Source organism: Mustela nigripes, chromosome 8, assembly GCF_022355385.1.
Source record: "Mustela nigripes isolate SB6536 chromosome 8, MUSNIG.SB6536, whole genome shotgun sequence".
Lineage (NCBI taxonomy): Eukaryota > Metazoa > Chordata > Mammalia > Carnivora > Mustelidae > Mustela > Mustela nigripes.
In genome coordinates this window covers 18,580,843-18,592,652 of record NC_081564.1, presented here as the reverse complement: position 1 = coordinate 18,592,652, position 11,810 = coordinate 18,580,843, and positions in this window count along the sequence as shown.

The following is an 11,810-nucleotide window of genomic DNA, read 5'->3' as shown; positions in this document are numbered from 1 at the left end:
CCAGAACTGGACGCATGAATGGTCCCAAAGCCTAGAATCAAGCACAGCCAAACCATAATCAGAAACTGAAACACCCCAGCCAACCCACATACATGCCAGTGACTTGAGCAAGAAAGGCATGCTTTTTGTCCACCATTGAGTTTCGGTAGGATTTGTTATGCAGCAAAAGTTGACAAATACACCTAAGTACATCCCCTATATCGTGTGTCCATTTTTATATTGTGGGTCCACTTTTCTAGACAGAGGTTACATATATCTTTCAACAAATTCTCAAAAGATCAGGGATTCCCCCAAAGTCTCAAGAACCAGAGATTGACTTAAAGATCTTCCCCATCCTTGGGGAAGCATCAGGTTCCAGGACTTGAGCTGAATAAGTTTTCACTGTCTCTCCTTTTCCTCTTAGAAGACAAATGTTTATCCAAGCCTTAATCTTTAAGGGGTCCAGAACAAACATGCTATGGCAGTTTTGAAAAGGGGGTCTGGGGGATGGTCTTGGGACTCATTCTCAAATCCTTGGACTCTTCAAACATCACAAAATACCAAATAAGACAAAACAGGAGGAATTATTACAGCACAGGGAGTCATTTTATAAGATGTTCCTCCTCTAGAATCTTACTACTTACACCTTCGTCTCTCCAGTGGAAAGAAATTTCTTTCCACCTCTGGGAAATAAATATAAACAGCTCAGTCAATGTTTTGCCAGAGATGTGAAAAATTAAAAATATCATGCCCTCATCTGGGTTGGCTTCTATATACATAAATATATACAGAACCGACATTCAACACTTCAATCATGAAAATTATGTTAACATGTCACAGGACATTAATTTTTTCAAGATCATTGGGTAATATTTTTAGGAGTTTGTGAGTACACAATTTACTTTCTTTCTTTCCTTCTTTCTTTCTTTTCTTTCTTTCTTTCTTTTTTTTTTTACTTGCACTTGATGAAGTAACAGCTCCAAGGACCCTTGGTAGAAGCCACAAGGCCCCTAAGGAGGTATGGAATGACCTAGCCAAGGCTCCCTCTATTCGTTTTACCTCACTGCTCATATATTATCCCGAGTTGAAGGCCAAGCAAGCCAATCTGTTAGCAATCCATTTTCCTGCGCTGGCCTCATCCCCTTGGCTGTTATTGGCCGAGTATTTCAACCTGGATGGATGGGTTCTGGCCAGTCAAGGGAAAGCAACTGAACTTGAACCGAGTCCAGCTGGTGGGATTTCTGATTCCCAGCATGACCTGCGGCCTTCAAGGAGAGCAGGATTCAAGCGGTTGTTTGGGAGGTGATAGGGAGGAGAGCGAGGAAGGGCAGGTGTGTTTGCACCCCATAACCCAGGGCTGAGGGTAGACTACTGGAGGGGTTTCTCAGGAGTGTGGGAGGAATTAGCAGCACTTCTCCCTGCTGTCCCCTGAAAAAGGCCATGCTCTCTGTCCTTCTGGGTTTTGTGTATCTTTTGTCAACTCAATCAGACAGGCCAAGCTTGGATCCACACCTTCTTTGGAGACAGAACCTGAAAGAAGTTAATTATGGCAAACTGAGACCTGAAGGCATATTGATGTGCTCGCCAACCAGGATGTTCAACCAAGCCTCAGTGCTAGACGCTTATGCTAGGGTTTGGTTTTGCAGGCATGATGGATTGTATCACAGGGCTGACAGCACCTAGCTCAAAGCCTCAGCCTTCTCATCCTGAGACCCATCTTCCCACACCCTGCTGACACCATGAAGGGACCTACCACAGTGTCACCTGATACACTCAGTGTGGCCCTGGGGTCCTTCCTACTGACACCATCTAGGGACCCACCACAGCATCACCTGATTCAGTGTGGTCCTGGGGTCCTACCCTGATTAACAAAGACAGTCCTACCACCTGTGAAATTTCAAGAGTTTAGAGTGCTATCCCAGGAGCCAGGGACAAAGTCCAGCTAAATTTTTTTATCATACAACGTGTATATATGTATCTGAGCATTATGGGAACACACAAATGCTACATGTAATTGTTCCATTTGTATAGGGTATGCATTGCAAAGAGATGTCCCAACATGTTAACAGTGGTTGTCTCCAGGTAGAGGGATTTGGAAAGGTTGCTCTTCTTTTTGTGATTTTCAAGGTTTCAGTGAAAATACATTGGCTTTGTAGTAAAAATTCTCTTTCTTTTCATTTTGAATGGCCTGTCCAGGAGGCTCAGTACAGTGGTTTAAGGACTTGGATCAAATTCCCATCTCATCAGCTGTGTGACTTCCCAGGACTTCAGTTTCTTCTTGTGCCAGATGGAATTTATAGTTAACAGTTTCTGCCCCTGAGCTCAGCTGCTGTGGACAGAGCTTCTAATGGCATCTAAGACTTGGTAATTAGCTATTATTGGATCATTATAGTGGTGACCATGGTTAATGTTCTTGTAACTCACCTCACCGTCTAATAAGTCCCCTGGGAAATGATATTACTGAGCACCTGTGGTATGCAGGGCAGTGAGTGATCCAGACCTTTGAGACCCACATGTCTCGATGTCTCCGGAAACTTACAGCCACCTTGGAGAGATATGCAAACCCTCCAGGGGTAGAGGGTAGCACATGCTCAGGAATGTCATCTACTGAGATGCTGATTGGCACCTAAGCGCCAGAGGTAGCCCTGCAGGGGCTGGTGGGGCTCAGAGAGTTGGCGGGGGGTGCATGTCGGAGGAGAGTGGTATGTGTGCACAGGGCTGGGAGTGGTCTCAGAAAGCAGATCATTCTCCCAGTCTCCGGCCCTTCCCACTCCTTACCTCTTATGGGCTCACATTTCCCACCACCTGGCACCTCCCTCCCATAAGGTGATATAAGCTTCCCAGGAAATCCCTACGAAGTACAGCATCAAGATTCATTTTACAGATGGGGAAACTGAGGTTCACAGAGGTGGTAATGCAGCCACACTCACCCAGTTAGAGTAAGTGGAGGAGTTGGGATTCAAACCCAGTTCAGAAACAAGTAGGGCAGGTATTTTTGGGCTGGGACCACCAGTAGCAAACCAGGACAGAGCCACATGGCTGGCAGACGGGAGGCATCTCCTTTCCTGTTCAGGGACCAGAATCTTCTGTCCTCCATGGTCTTCTGTGGGCTATTCAGAACTGCACCATAGTCCCTTATTGTAACAACCTAAGGAACTGTAAAAAAAAATAAAAACAAAAACGAAAACCAGGAAACACCTGGGCATCTGGCTGGCTCAGTGGGTTGGGTGGCCAACTCCTGACATTAGCTCAGGTCATGATCTCAGGGTCATGAGATTGAGCTCTACATCAGGTTCCATGCTCAGTGGAAGCCTGCTTAAGGATTCTCTCCCTCTGCCCCTCCACCTGCTTATGCTCTCTCCCCTTCCATTCTCACTCTTGCTCTAAAATAAAGAAATAAATCTTAAAAAAATAGACCTCACACATACACACAAAAAAAAAAAAAACCCTGGGAAACACCATCCACTTAAAGATAGAAACTTACTGCACATTGCAGTGACCAGAGGAGATTTCTAGCACACATGTTTGTAGGAGGATGGGTACAATTCTAGGTTTTATTTTTTTTAAATCATATTATTTTGATTTTAGGATTAGATAGACCTGGGTCTCAGTGAGACCCATTCACTGAACCACAATTGAGTAAAATTTCCCACCGGGAAGGGACAGAGGGAGGAAGTTAACATTTATTTCTGTCTCATAAACATCAGTGGCTATGCTAAATGACAGACATGTGTCATCTCGTTAAATCTTCACAACCACTCCAAGATGAAGCCACTATTATGAACCAATTTTATAGATGGGGAAACAGAGGTTCAGAAAGGTGAAATGATTTGCCCATCCTCCCCATCCCTATGTTGCACTGCCTCCCTCTCTCCAGAACAAACTGGGGGTGGCACAAGGGGAGGTGGGCAGGGGCATGGGCAAAATAGATGAAGGGAGTTAAGAGGTACAGACTTCCAGTTATAAAATAAATATGTCACAGGGAGGAAAAGTACAGCATAGGGAATGCTGTTGATTAATATTGCAATAATGTTGTATGATGACAGATGGTACCTACCTACATTTACTGGGATGAGGACTGATATATAGAATTGTCGAATCGCTATATTGCACACATGAAACTAACACAGCATTGTATGTCAACTCAACCTCAATGCTGATAGTATGTGTGTGTGTGTGTGTGTGTATACACACACATATATAAAACAATAAAAATACACAGGGAAAACAATGCCCACTTCACACAGACACACAGACCAGGGGTTCAAACTTGACTGCACTCCTTGCCTACTTCAGATAATCATTTTCTCAGACCTCCCTTCCCACATCCACAAGACCAGCATACTAATAAGTCTGTAGCAGGATTGTCATGTTATTCAGGGGCAGGGCATATCTATGAAGCACCCAGAACAGTCCCTGGCACAGGGGGTCATGTGATAGATGTTGTGGATTTGGCTATACCCAGACCTTGAACACAAAAGTGGTGGTCAACAAACTTTAATCCTCGCCACACCCACCCTTCTGGCTACAATATGGGGAAAGTCAGCAGCAGGAAGAGAAGCAATTTTTGCTTTCAAAAAGCTCACAGCCTTGACCATGAGAGCAGAAAGACCACGGAAACGGGAAGTGGTAAAAAGAAACCATCTCTAATTGTATGAATCAGGATGGAATAAAGGAATGCCAACTCCAATTAGCTATTTAAAATGCATGTATTGGTCCATGAAATGCAAGAGTCCATTGAATTTTAAACTGCTGGTGTAGTGGCTAAGAGGTTGGGATCGCACGCCCTCAGGTCGAGTTTGATCAGGGGATATCAACACTATGAGGTGCAACATCTTTTCATTACAAATGATCTGTCATGCTGCCTTTACAATTCTGAAATGCAATTCACAGATGATATAATCCACCTATCATAGAATTTAGTAGAAAGCCAATACAAGGTCCTGTCTGTATTACCAAGGAAAGAAGACGGAATAGACACACATAAAAATATGCAGGTCAATTTCTTTGAGTAAGTATCGAGTAGCAGAATTACCAGACCATGTGGTAATTCTATTGTTCATTTTCTGAGGAACCTCCATAGTGTTCTCCATGGTGGCTGTGCCAGTTTGCATTCCTATCAACAGTGCATGAGGGTTCCTCTCCCCCCACATCCTCTCCAACACTTGTTATTTCTTGCGACTTTGATACTAGTCATTCTGACAAGTGTGAGGGGATAGCTCAGGATGGCTCTGATTTGCATTTCCCTGACAATGAGTGATGATGCACATCTTTTCATGTGTCTGTTGGCCATTTTTGTATTTTCTTTGGAAAAATGTCTCTTCAGGTGCTCTGCCCCCTTTTAATTGGATTGTTTGGTTTTGGGTGTTGATTTGTATCTGTTCTTCATGTATGTTGGATAGTAATCCCTTATCAGATCTATCATTTGCAAGCATCTTCTCCCATTCAGTAGTTTGCCTTTTCAGTCTGTGAATGGTTTCCTTCACCACGCAAAAGCTTTCTATTTTGGTGTCATCCCTATAGTTTATTTTTGCTTTTTTTCCTTTGCCTCAAGAGACATAAAATGTTGCTGAGGCTAATGTCCAAGACATCAATGCCTATGTTTCCTTTTAGAAAGTTCTATGGATTCAGGTATTATATTTAGGGTTTTAATCCATTTTGAGTTTATTTTTGTATAGGGAGTGAGAAAGTGGTCCAGTTTCATTCTTTTGCATGTTGCTGTCTAGTTTTCCCAACACCATATATTGAAGACACTTTCTTTTTCACACTGCATATTCTTGCCTCCTTTTTCATAGATTATTTGGCCATATAATCATGGGTTTATTTCTTGTCTCTCTATCATGTTCCATTGATCTATGTGTCTGCTTTTGTGCCAGTACCCTACTCTTCTGATCCAGTAATTCCACTACTAGGTATTTACCCAAACCCTATATTTGTTGCAGCATTATTTACAGAAGCAACCTAAGTGTCCACTGATAGATGAATGAAAAAAAGAAGATGTGGCATGTGCACACACACACACACACACACACACATACACACACAGTGGAATATACTCAGCCATAAAAAAGAATGAGAGCTTGCTATTTGCAGCAATGGATGGGCCTAGAGGATATTACATTAAGTGAGATATCAGACAGGGAAAGACAAATACCATATGATTTCACTTATATGGAAAATATAACAAACAAAACAAATGAACAAAGAAACAGGCTCATAAATACAGAGGACAAACTGGTGGTTCCCAGAGGGAGGGAATGTGGACAGATGAGCAATACAGGTAAGGCGGATTAAGAGGCACAAACTTCCAGTGGTTAAAAAAAAAGAGTCACAGAAATGAAACATACAGCACTGGGAATATAATGAACAATATCATAATAAAAGTTGTGTGGTGGCGGATGGTAACCACACTTACCATGGAGAGCAGTGAGTAATGTATAGAACTGTTGATCAGTATGTCATACACCTGAAACTAATATAACATTGGCCGTCAACTATACTCTAGTAATAAAAATATATATAATAAAATATATATTATATGTAATAAAATATATATAATATAATAATACATATCATATATGATAAAATATATATATAATAAAAAATACACATGTCAATACATAAGTGTTCAGGTACAACTCCACTCAAAGATACAATGAAGTCAACAAAAGTTTTCACATTTAAGAGATGTGAAACAGTATTTAGTTTCACGTTGTCAACAGAATTAGTTTATATTTAACATATGAGAATCACGGCACCATAAGGATGTTCCTACATACAAACATATCCCACAGAAAGTTCCTAAATGTCATTTCCATACCCAAATTTCATGGAACGGATGCATCTCTCATTGGGCGCTAACGTGTATAGAGGAAGAAACAGTGTGTCTGTCTCCAAAACTCAATGCAACATTTTAAACAAAATGCTGGACAGAGCACTTCTGATGCTACACTCTAAACACAATGGTTAGAACATCGGGATCAGAGATGGGAAAGCAAGTCCCATGCCAGCCAGGAGTAGGAGTCTCATGTCACCGCTGCTAAGAGAAGCCATGTTGTTATGAACTGTACTGCTGTTTATTTCCCTTTCCATCACGTTTGTTGAGATATAATTTACATACCTGTGCCTGCATCCATCTTAAGTGTACAATTCAGTAATTTTTTAAAGGATTTTATCTATTTACTTGTCAGAGAGAGAGCACAAGCAAGGGAAGCAGCAGGCAGAGGGAGAAGGCAGCTCCCTGCTGAGCAAGGAGCCACATGTGGGATTCGATCCCAAGACCCTTGGATCATGACCTGAGCAGAAAGCACACACCTAACCAACTGAGCCACCCAGGTAACCCATGCAATTCAGTAATTTTTGACAGATATGCGCATGTGGGAAAGCATTGCCATAGTCAAAGTAAAGTATATGTTCATCATGTCCCAAAGCTGCTTGTGCACATTTGCAGCCCATTCCTCTTCTGCTGTCAGCCCCAGGCAGCAACCAAATCAAAGCAATTATTTACTACCATCATACTGATTATGTGATGGCGGTGTAGGCTTTCTACAGCCTCAATGCGTTTGACACTCACATACAGAACTTTAATTGTGTTTTGGTTGCATTTTAGGAAATTGGTTGGGGATTTGGTGTTGATGTGGAATGTGATATAATGTTTTGTTTTATTTTATTTTATTTCATGGAACCCAACACAGGGCTTGAACTCAGGACCCTGAGATCAAGACCTGAGCTGAGATCCAGAGTCTGACACTTAACTGACTGGGCCACCCAGATGCCCCATAACTTTCTTACTTTCAAACAATGGAAACTAAGACCTCTTTTTCTAAGAAGATGAAATATATGTACTCTTTCCTAGTCTTCCCATCAACTACAACTAGAAACCCTGGATATTATACATAAGACAAACATAAGACTTTGAAAAGTAGAGAGATGAGCTAAGGACCTTGGGAATTGGGGAGGGATTTTTCTTGGCTTCAGATATCCCAGAGTTGAGCTCAAGAGCCTGGCAACCTAGAAACAAATGAACAGGTCCAGACAAAACAAGCAAACAAAAGACAAAACAAACAAACAAACAAAACTCCAATAAAAAGCATGCTCTTTCTACGCAGAAGGACAGGAAAGAGCCAGCCTAGCAGGACAGAAGACTTTTAGACAACAACTACTCTCCTGCTCCCAAACGTGGAAAAACCCATAGCCACTCCATCCCCACGCCAGCAAAGACTGACAGGGAGCCTAGATATCTAGCTTTATGAAGCTGTGAGAAGGTGCCTCAGCAGTCCTGCTGGCTTAGTGTTTGAGGGGTCCCTGTAAGGAGCTAGGACTTCAATCTTCACCAACCAGCAGGCAGCCCCTTCCCAAACTTCCACCTCCAGCTGGCAGAAATGAGGTGTCCCTCCCCACCCCATTGGAGTGACCCTCAGAAGAAGCCTGAGGAAGAAGCAGAAAAGTCACCCCATGGTAACAAGGCCACGACCACGTCAGTGTTAGTGGACACCATCTGGGGAGCTGGAACCCACCCTCCGGAAGTAACAGGAGCCCTGCCCTCCTCAGGTGTCAATGGCAGGAAGTCTGGGCCTCTACTGACTCTGGCAGGGACTGGGTGGCATCCCTCCCTACCACAAGCCCTGCCAGGGCAGTGTCAGACAAAGCCAGCTAAAACCAAATCTTCGAATACAATTCAGAATCTCAGAACATAATACACACATGTCCTGGCTTTAGGCAAAAATCACTTGTCATAGCAAGAACCAGAAAGACAGCAAAAGGAATAAAAAAAGGCAACCAAGAGGTGTCAACACCAGGAGGACGTGAGATGCTGGGATGATCGATCTCACAATGATTTTAAAGAAGTCACGATGCAAATGTTTCCATATGCAATTATGAACATGTTTGAAACAAGTGAGAAAAAAAAAAAACAACAACAGAAATCCTCAGCAAAGAACTAGGACATCTCAGCAAAGAAAGGGCTGATATGAAAAAGAAACAGATGGAAATTTTATAACAGAACAATATAATCACCGAAAGAAAGAGCCCCAGTGGGTCAGCTAACAGTGGAATGGAGAGGACAGGAGAAAAACAGTGAACTGAAGTACAAGGTAATAGAAATGACCCAGTCTGAACCATAAGGAGAAAACAGACTAGAAAATAAACAGAGACTCAGGATCTATGGAACTGTGACAAAATGTCTAATATTTGGGTCATTCAGAGACTGAAAAGAGGGGAAAGGCAGTGAGGTTGAAAATGTACTCAAAGAAGTAATGGCTGAAAACTTCCCAAATTTGTCAAAACACATAAATGTACAGATGCATTCAAGAAGCTGAGTGAACCAAAGACACAGCATCATTAAATTTTTGAAAACGAAAGGCAAAGAAAAAAACTTGAAAGCAGCCAAAGAAAATGTTTGTGCAATTCATGTTCATTGTGTATCAAGCAGTTGTTGGTTCGTATTTATGTTTGCATGGTTTTCCAGTGTATGAAAACCCCACGGGTTTTTTAGATTTATTAATTTATTTTAGAGAAAGAGAGAGAGCACAAGTGGGGAGGAGGGGCAGAGGGCGAGGGAGAGAGAGAGAATCCCAAGCAGTCTTCCTGCTGAGCATAGAGCCCAATATGGGGCTTGATCCTGGGATGCTGAGATCATGACCTGAGCTGAAACCAAGAGTTTGATGCTTACCTGACTGAGCCACACAGGGGTACAGGTTTATTACCCATTAAGGGAGTACATGATTTGCTCCTGTTTTTAGCTCTCAGAAAAGCTTTTGTGGCGATACTTGAGCAGGTCTTTGGTAAACATAAGGAGGCATTTCAACTGGGTACATACGTTGGAGTGAAATTTTGGGATCATAGGGGAGGTGGTTATGTTCAGCTTTAATAGAAAGTGCCGGACTGCTTCCAAAGATTTCCAGTTGGTCCACACCTTGGAGACAAACAACAACATTGGACAACTTCCCAAACTTGCCCTAGGAGCTGTGCTGCTTTCACAAAGTATTGATTGACTGGTCAAAAAGGATGTCGGGGGTCCTAACTCCCTCTCTACTTTCACCTCTCTTGCAAGCCTCTGTTTGGCTTCCCTTTAGACAGGTGCCCTGTGGGATGGGCAGACAGCTGTCAGCAGCTCCAGATCTGCATTCTAGTGCACTGAGCCTGGCAGAGAATGAGATATTTCCCTTCCCTTCTTGGGTCCCTCCAGCCTGGGCTGAGGAATGAAACTTTCAGGGCTGTTCATCCTGCCTCCATTCACTAACCAATCAGTGATGGGGAAAGAGTACCAACTCTCATTGGCCAGACCTTGGTCACATGCTCATCCGGGGATGGTGGAGCAGTCAACTCCACCTGCAGTAATTATATGAGGAAGGAGGAAAAGGATTGCCAAGAGAAAAAGGTGCTGCTGTTGCCAGAAGTGTCTCTGGGTAGGAAGAATGCCACATATCCACTCAAAGGTCTTGTGCTAAACCGTGTGATGGAGACAGAGTTCTCTAAAGAGACTAGGAATATGAAGGATTTGGGGATCAGACTCCAAACAGAAGTTAAGAGGTAAATCTTAGAGGATGACATTTATGAGGTGTAAATATAAGCTTTACACTTGGGTCTTAAAAATTGCATGTGTACAAGATGGATTTTGCAAAAGCTCCTATATCTGAGTAAAATAGGTGGGGTTTTGATCAGACCAAACTCATTGTAAGTCATGAGTGCATTGCCATGGACATAAAAGCTAAAACTTCTCAAGGCCAAGTTGACAGAGGTATGGGGTCTAAATGAGGGAGGTGATGATACCATACTTGGAATACTGAATTTCATCTGTTTTTCCTCAGATGATAAAGGACCACAAAAGAGAGTATCCAGATAGATGGAGGGAGCTCAAAACCAGTTTTGTAAGATGTGAGTAAAGAAACACTTGTGAGAAAAGATTAGCTGTGTTCTGTAAGACCAAAGGATACAAGCTTATAGATCCAGCCGTTAACACAAGGATGAAGTTCCTGCCGATTGTCTGTAGACATTTTCCAGGTCAAAACAGACTGATTGCTTTAAAGAATGTCATAGTTTGGTTTTGGACACCAGAGCAGTATGGATACCAGTTCGGCTTTTTCCGAAATGTGTTCCATGAAAAAGAGGTCAAATCTCCTGGGGAGACACAAGTCGCAATCACTAAGCTCTCCTTCTCAAACTCACAATGAACATATGAAAGGCGCCAACAAGGCATTCAAACAAGGAGCCTTGATTGTGTAGGCTTTCATGAGGCTGATGCTTTCCAAAGCCATTTGACCAAAATATCTTCCTTTTTCCTCCTTAGTAACATCTATTGACATCCCTTAGCACTGATGTTCTGTCAAAACCAGTTTGAGAAATACTGGAGAACTTGGTGTTTAGAGTTCTAGCTGATCCAGAGACCCATGCTTTGTTGGGAATGGGCAAAATCAGTAAGGACCATTCATTTTCTTGTTCTCTCTCTCTCTTTCCTTCCCCTTTTACCACCAAGAAAGTTTAAAGCCCTAGCTCTACTGCCCCATTCCAAACTTCTTTCTGAGTAAGATTCACAGTTTGCAATTAAGTAAACACAGGATGCATATCTGCTTGTGCTGGAGACTGTGTTAGCTAGTTGGCTGCGTAACAAACCATACTGAAAAATCAATGTCTCAGAACAATGTTCAGCTCACGTGTCTGTGGGTTTACCAGATGGTTATGTTTAGCTGGGCAGTAATCAGAGAAACACGGGTTTGGCTGGGTTTGCTTGGCTTGGAATGGCTTTGGTCAGGATAGCACTTGTCCATGGCATATGTCTCCCATCCTCCAGCAGACTAGCTCGGGCTTATTCACATGGGAGCTGGTCAGGGTCC